The following is an 8694-nucleotide window of genomic DNA, read 5'->3' on the forward strand; positions in this document are numbered from 1 at the left end:
TGTTTTCAGTTGGTTGCTGTGGGATTTTGTGATGTCATCTGGCAGCGCAGCTGCTGGAGTCTTCAGACCTTCTGCTGGTGATGTCTAATTTGGGCGCCACTTTTTGTGTTTAATCATTATTTTAGGTGTGAAAGGTGTGCTTTTCTGGGGAAAAAATTACGCCAGATCCCTCCCTGGTGGGCAAGAGGAAATGCCCATGTGGCTCTGGGCAGCAGGAAACAATGGAACATTGTTGCAAGTATTATTGCAAGTATTATATAGATGTTCGAGCCAGGTTTATCCATCCCATTCTATCTAAATTCCCAGGGCGTTCAGAACAACACAGCATCTCCCTATTACTACAGGACGAAAGCCCAGAAGTCACATATTCAGTCGCCAGATTTTGTGCTGCCATGATAGATATTCGTCTATGATAAAAATGTCCTAAAATGAAGACCCATATTGTTAGATCTGTATTATTGAAGCCCCATCCCATATAGCTGTTTAACGAGTCCTTTTAATCCCTTTATTAGTTTTATCCACTCATTATTTATGCTTAATCAAGTATTTTATGTATATGTTTTAATCTACGGTTGGTTTTTGCCCCCATTTATTTAATAATTATTTGCTTAGATCCATATTGTTACGCTATTTATTTAAATGTTTTGGTTATGCTGGTCTGTGACCGAATAAAGGAAATTCATTCATGACATCCACCAGAGATGTGCCGGAACTGAGTTCTTATGAGTTCCCCCAAAGAAGAAGAAAAGCCCTGCCCACAGTCCATAATAGGGCCATATCTTTATTTGGCTCACCAAAACATCATATAATATACCTATGTCACGGGAATGCGGGAAGAATGCCTCTACATTTGGTAGCTAGAATATTAAGCCATGAGGTATGGGTGTAGCTGGGGGGGGAGGGGCAGCTGCCCCTCTCTTAAATCAAGTAAATAAACAGCAATACCTAGCTAAAAGCAGAAATAATTAGAATATTTGAAATTGAAATGCTCGCTGAGATACCGCAATCTCCCTCCCTAACGAACATTTCCCTAGAAAAAGTCAGTGCCTGCTTTTGCTAACTTATGATGTAACATATAATTTACTACTTTGTTGAAATGTGTGAGCCACTCTCTGCAGAACATCCAAATTTAGGATCCTACAGCAGTGGGTCTAACTCACGGGTCAGCAACCTTTTTCAGCCGTGGGCCGGTCCACCGTCCCTCAGACCATGTGGTGGGCCGGACTACATTTTTTTGGGGGGGGGATGAACGAATTCAGATGCCCCACAAATAACCCAGAGATGCATTTTTAATAAAAGCACACATTCTACTCATGTAAAAACACCAGGCAGGCCCCACAAATAACCCAGAGGTGCATTTTAAATACAGTGGTACCTCTACTTACGAATGATTCAACTTTTGAATGTTTCTACTTACGAACGGAGCTCCGTCCACCATCTTGGATGCTGTTTAGCTAGGATTTTTTTCTACTTACGAATTTTTAGATAGGGTTGCTTCGACTTACAATTTTTTTCGACTTACGAATGTGCATTCGGAAAGCATTAAATTTGTAAGTAGAGGTACCACTGTAAAAGGATACATTATACTCATGTTAAAACCCGCTGATTCCCGGACCGTCCGCGGGTTGGATTGAGAAGGCAATTGGGCAACATCTGGCCCCCAGGCCTTAGGTTGCCTACCCCTGGTCTAACTGACCATATCTATTGCTCAGCCAGGCACCACTTGTGCCCTGGAGCAGCCATTCAGTCCCTTGCAGAGAGTAAAGACCTGGCTAAGGTTGAGGATGACAAGGGAACATCTCAATGGGCTATGCTTACTGAGCTGCAATGGAAAAGAGGAGGAATTTGAGAACGAAGCACTGAAAAGCTTTTCAGCAAATCCAAGAAAACTTGTTTGAGTTTAGATTTTTTTAAAAATAAAATGAAAAAGGCATGTTCTTTGACATTTTTTGCAAAATATACTTGTTAACCACATGATGTTAATTTCTACTTTACTTTCTAGTTTTCAAATGACTGAAGATTTTGACACATTTTTCTGAGCACTTGGCGTCAAAAGAAAGTAATTTAAAACAACTGTTGTTGAGACATTTCATTCTGAATCTGCTAGACAGGGCCAGACAGGTGGGTGTCCTGCCCCCAGACAACATAAATCCTGGCTGTACCCATGCCAGGAAATCCAGTGGCATATTAACTCACATGAACAGGCAGAAACCTATATGCACCTCTCCGCCCCCCCCCACCATAGTAACTTCCATCTTTTTCTTTTCTTTTTGTATTTTAAATATAGGGGCTTGGTTTGCATGACATTGTGAGCCAGGCTTTCTGGGACTGTGTGAACATGCCAGCTCCTGGAGAGGATCTCACTTCTCCTTAACCACCAGCTGCAGCTAAGAACAAGCCTTGGCTCCAACTCAGGAGAAAGATACCCATGAGCCAGGGTGTTAACAGCATATGCTCGACCAAACCTTTCCTTAGTTACTACACTGAGCTAAAAGGACCAAGGAGAAACAAAGCAACTGTGATCTCCTTGGGAGCCCACGTGTTCATGCTAAACCATGGCTTGGCTTCATGCCACTTGTGAATGCAGCCATCCCATCGTAAGCTGGTGAAAACTGTGACCAGTAGGTGGATGGGGTGAAATACATGCCCTTTCTAGCAAGATCTCCAGTTACTTACCATAGTTTCTGTGGCAACACATGTACTTGGCCATCTAGTTAGTTATGGAAAAAGGTTTGTTAAAACAAGGAATCTACCAGGCAAAACTTGCCCACCATGCTTAACCTCTTCAGCAGTCTCTTTTTCTAGACTTGGGGAAGACCCCCAAAACCCATTTAGTTCAACCCCAATGTCATTATAATACATGTAAATGAAAGCTGCAAACCTAAATAGCAAGTAATGCTGGAATATGATGCACTTTGAACTCAGTGGGATTTGTTTCTAAGTAAAGATGCACAGAATTTGCTGGCTAGCACAACTTTACAACCCTTGCTAGTTGGTCTATAAAACAAGGACTCTAAAGTTGAGTGGCCATCTCCCTGGCCTTGGGTCTCCTTGTGCCCCTTCCAGAAATACCATCTTAAGTGGTGTAGTAGTCGTAGAGTAGTGGTAGAGACACCAGGAACCCCACAAAAACAACACATATAATTGGCAACCATAGCAATTTAATTAATAAGTTAAAGCTTTATTATCTCTCAGTTATTTTTATTCTGTAAACCACTCTGAATGGCTGGGGAATAAATAATAAAATTGTTGTTATTGCTCCAACTGGATTACAAGTGTGTGGGGAAATGTTCAAATGCTAAAATTGACAAGTATCATAAGAGGAAGGGAAGGCAAGTGGGTAATTATTTTGTTGAGAGATGGAGTCCTTTTATTATGCATTGGTGTGATAAAATGCAGGATAACACTAAGCCATAGAACCATTTTTTAAAAATCCTCTCTTTTTAAATATTTTTATCAGAGTTTTTCAAAGTACACAGTAAAAAGCACAAAAAAGAAAAAAGAAAAAAAGAGAATACAACAATAATAACACTACAAAGAAAAAACACAAAAAACACAAAGCCAAATTACTTATTCCTTATTCCCTTCACATTGTCTGTAGGGACCCCCTCGGGTCTCCCTCCCTGTGGTCCTTCAACAAATTTATAATTAGCAAATTCTATATCATTTTAATGACCTTGTATATCTTGTTTTTTAACTGTCATATCACATCTTATTATTTTCCACAGTTTATTTACAACTTAATTTCTATTCTAATAAATTACTTTAGCATATTTTTTGAGATATAATTTAAAATCTTTCCATTCTTCTTCCATCGTTTCTTCTCCCTGGTTGCGGATTCTTCCAGTCATCTCAGCCAATTCGATAAACTCCATCATCTTCATCTGCCAGTCATCGATCGTTGGTAGTGTTTGTAGTTTCCAGTTCTTAGCAATCAAAAGTCTTGCTGCCGTCGTGGCATACATAAAAAAAGAAACATTTTTCTTTGGAATCTCTTTCCCTACAATGCCCACTAGAAATGCTTCTGGTTTTTTAACAAATGTGTTTTTCAACACTCTCTTGAGTTCATTATAAATCTTATTCCAGAAGTCACTTACTAGTGGACACGTCCACCACATGTGGTAAAAGGAACCTACTTCTTTCTTACATCTTCAACATTTATTATCATGATTGTGGTAGATCTTTGCCAATTTTACTGGTGTAAGATACCATCTATACATCATCTTCATTAAATTTTCTTGTAATAAACTACACGCAGTAAACTTAATATTCACATTCCACAATTTCTCCCATTCCTCAATCATAATATTACAACCCACATCCTTTGCCCACAAAATCATAACATTATTTGTTTGTTCATCTTTCGTATGCCACTCAAGCAACAATTTATACATTCTGGAAAGTATTTTCGTCTTAGGTTCTAACAATTCTGTTTCCAACTTTGACCTCTCTGATTGAAAACCAAGTAATCTATCCATTTTGAACACTTCATTTATCTGGTGATATTGGAGCCAATCATCTAATTTACATTTCAGCTCCTCATAAGTCTTTAACTTAAATTGGTCTCCTTCTTGAATCAACAAATCTCTATATTTCGGCCAACTGGTTTCCATATTTACTCTTTTACGAACCTTGGCCTCCAATGGTGATATCCATTTAGGTGTTTTTCTTTCTAACAAGTCTTTGTACCTGGACCAGACACTATACAAAGATTTTCTAATTATATGCGTTTTAAAGCCTCTGTGGGCCTTTACTTTATCATACCATAAATATGCATGCCAGCCATAAACATTATTGTAACCTTCTAAATCCAGAATATCTGTATTTTCCAACAAAAACCAATCCTTCATCCAGCAAAAGGTAGCTGCCTCATAGTAAATCTTTAAGTCCGGCAGGGAAAAGCCTCCTCTTTGTTTATCGTCAGTAAGTATCTTATATTTTATTCTTGGCTTTTTCTCTTGCCATATAAATTTCGATAAGACCTTTTGCCATTCTTTAAAACAATTTGTGATGTTTGGAAGTGAGAGCTGGACCATAAAGAAGGCTGATCGCCGAAGAATTGATGCTTTTGAATTATGGTGCTGGAGGAGACTCTTGAGAGTCCCATGGACTGCAAGAAGATCAAACCTATCCATTCTGAAGGAAATCAGCCCTGAGTGCTCGCTGGAAGGACAGATCGTGAAGCTGAGGCTCCAATACTTTGGCCACCTCATGAGAAGAGAAGAATCCTTGGAAAAGACCTTGATGTTGGGAAAGATGGAGGGCACTAGGAGAAGGGGACGACAGAGGACGAGATGGTTGGACAGTGTTCTCGAAGCTACAAACATGAGTTTGACCAAACTGCGGGAGGCAGTGGAAGACAGGAGTGCCTGGCGTGCTATGGTCCATGGGGTCACGAAGAGTTGGACACGACTAAACGACTAAACAACAACAAAACAATCTGGCTTCTCAGTTATTGGCAACGATTGAAATAAAAACAACATCTTTGGCAATACATTCATTTTCACAGTAGCTATACGGCCCAACGGAGACAATTTCAAATTAGTCAAAGTTTCTAAATCTTTCTTAACTTCATTCCACATTTTGACATAATTGTCCTTAAATAGATTCAGATTCTTTGAAGTCATGTTTACACCAAGATACTTTACTTTCTTAACAAAAGACAAACCAGTTGCTTCTTGTAATTTCTCTCTTTCCTTATTATCCAAATTTTTATCTAACACTTTGGTTTTTGATTTATTCAATTTAAAACCTGCTACCTTTCCGAATTCTTGAATTACTTCCAGAGCCCTTGAAACACTGGACTCTGGGTCCTGTGTTTCTCTTCAGATCGTATAAATCTTTCGCCTTTTACTAAAAATCCTCTTTTAACCCTCCTCTCTCTCTCTTCTTTGTCAAATAAATTGATTACTTTGTATATTTTTGCATTTACAATTGGAACTTTTGCTAATGTACTAAAACATAAACTTTTTAAAAATTAAGTATCAAATCATTGATGCAGCAATAAATTCCCAATTGTTAATGAAAAATGTGATGGCAATAAGCATTAAGAAAAAGGGGTTCTTTCTTTGTTTCTTCTGTCTTTTTAAAAAAGTTAGTTGTTTTATCTTAAAATTTTAAGTGTTGATTTTGGTTGCTTGGTTGCTTGAGGTAGGGAGGGTGTGTTTTTGTGTGTGCAGGAGGTCTGGGCTATTTTTGTCTTAACAGAAGAAAACACCTCTTGTAAATTATTCAGTTGTGTAACAGAACAAGATTCATTAAGGCAACAAACCTCTACACATTTTCTTGGGAGTAAACTCTATTTAACTTAGTGGGACTTCTTTCTGGGTAAACAGACATGCTTGAGAGGGCTACTGTCAGCTTTTGTTATTTTTCAGCAACAAATATATTTTAGTATATCTTTTGCTTTATTTTTATTCTTCTTTTATTCTTCTGTTAAAAAGTAATAAAAAGGAAAGAGGGAGGAAAGACCCCCATTTTTCTTTAGTCCCATTTGCTACATATATATCCTGAGTTTTGTATTCCCCATTTTTATCCTTACAACAACCTTGGGGAGTTAGGTTATATGACATTCTGACAGTCTTTTATAATTTTGACTGTATGGCTGCTTTTATCCTTTTGTTTGTTTCTAGTGTTGTAAACAAAATCTGCCCTTATTCCCATATGGTGTATACAAGAGACCTCATAGAGTCCTTTGTAGGTTCTCCATCGGTAGGAGAAAATAACAGAAGCCAGCCAGAGAATATTGAGAAGCAAAGCAGCTAGTAAGCCTGATCTTTATTGAACTGTTGCAATAGGGTGCTCCCCTCCCAGGCAGGAGAAAGGAGGAGGACCCAGAAGAACGGTGTGCAAGCCCTAATATAGACATTTTAAATTGCCTGCCCTGGAAACATCATACATACATCACAGAAGGGGTGTAGCCCAAGACCACCCCCCAGATACATCATACCTACTTGATTGAATTTCCTGGGGAGCCTGGCCAGTCTTTTTGTAATGATAAATACTTAGTTCCTGAGCCAGGTCACAGGCTCACCCTATTCATACACACACACCCTTAAGACAGGATTTGTGAACGAAAATACAATGGGGAAGCTTTTCAATTTTTCTTGGACCTTGCAGAGAAATATTTGAGGTCAATTGGGAGGGACAAAATGGTTTCAGGACTTTTTCTGTAGGGTTTCAGACACATGGTTTATATACCGTGTTTCCCCCTTTTTAATACGTAGTCAGAAAGTAAGCCATAGCAGGCTTTTTAAGCATTTGTGCAGATTAAACACCCCCTGAAAATAAGCCATACCTCCGCGCAGCAGCGCCGCTCGCCTCGAGGCAGCGGGACCCAGCAGAAGCGCCGTCCTTGTCCTCCCGCTGCTGTTGCTGCTGCTGGGCCAGGCAGAGGTGAGGCCGCTGCTCGCCCCTGTGGGCTGCACCACTGGAGTGATGGACGGCGGCGGGAGCGCTGCTGGCCCCTTCCGCGATGCCGGAGTGTCATGGGCTGCATGGCCCAAGGCAGAGTGGTGACGGGAGGCCCGCAGGCCCTTCCGCACCACCGGGGCAACACACAGCGGGAGCACTGCTGGCCCCTTCTGCGCTGCCAGAGCGCCCGGCGAGGAGGCCTGCCGCCCCGGCGCCCAGAACCAGCGGCGGCAGAGCGGAGCGCTCCGCAGCGCCGATCGGGCGGAGCGCTCCGCAGCGCCGATCGGGCGGAGCGCTCCGCAGCGCCGATCGGGCGGAGCGCTCCGCAGCGCCGATCGGGCGGAGCGCTCCGCAGCGCCGATCGGGCGGAGCGCTCCGCAGCCCCGATCGGGCGGAGCGCTCCGCAGCCCCGATCGGGCGGAGCGCTCCGCAGCCCCGATCGGGCGGAGCGCTCCGCAGCCCCGATCGGGCGGAGCGCTCCGCAGCCCCGATCGGGCGGAGCGCTCCGCAGCCCCGATCGGGCGGAGCGCTCCGCAGCCCCGATCGGGCGGAGCACCGAGCCAGCGACCTGGCCTCTTCCTGCCTGCTGCCCGCCGCCCGGAACCGGCAAGGAGGAGGGGAAAGGGGCGCCTGGGAAGGAGTCGGGAGGGCCCTTGCTGCATGAGCCGTGGGCGCGCGGCTCCTTCCAAGTGCAGTGAGCGCCTCGTTTTGAGCGAGAGGCTTGAAAGGAACACAGCAACAAGGGCGATGGCTGCGCGGCCGTGGGGGCTCTCAGTGCCGCCTTGCCCGGGCCCCACATTCCCCGGAGGGCTTCCGCCTCGCCAAGCTCGGCTGGCCAAGCTCGGCAGGCGCGCGGGTGGCCTGTCTAAGGCCGGGCGGGATCCCTCAGCCCTGCTCATGCTCATGCGAAACACCCCCCCCCAAAAAATAAAGTAGCAGGAACCTTGGAGCGTTTGGCAGGGGGGAAATAGAAGAAAGAATTAAAAAACCGAGACAAAGGCATAGCCAGCGGCCTGGTCTCTTCATGGCCCGGCCGAGGAGGCCTGCCGCCCCACCGCCCGGAACCATAGATACCATAAAAACATAATAAGACATCCCCTGAAAATAAGACACCGTGTGTTTTTTTGAGGAAAAAAAGTTATAAGACGGTGTCTTAAAAAAGGGGAAACACGGGTATTTATAGGTTTATATATTTAGTCACAGGGATGAACCGGGGTGGGGGTGGGGAGGTGACAGAATAGGTCATGGGTCGGGACAGAGTGGGGGGAATCACAGGGATGA

The sequence above is a fragment of the Zootoca vivipara genome, chromosome Z2, assembly GCF_965207765.1.
Source record: "Zootoca vivipara chromosome Z2, rZooViv2.hap1.1, whole genome shotgun sequence".
In the NCBI taxonomy this organism is placed as follows: Eukaryota; Metazoa; Chordata; class Lepidosauria; order Squamata; family Lacertidae; genus Zootoca; species Zootoca vivipara.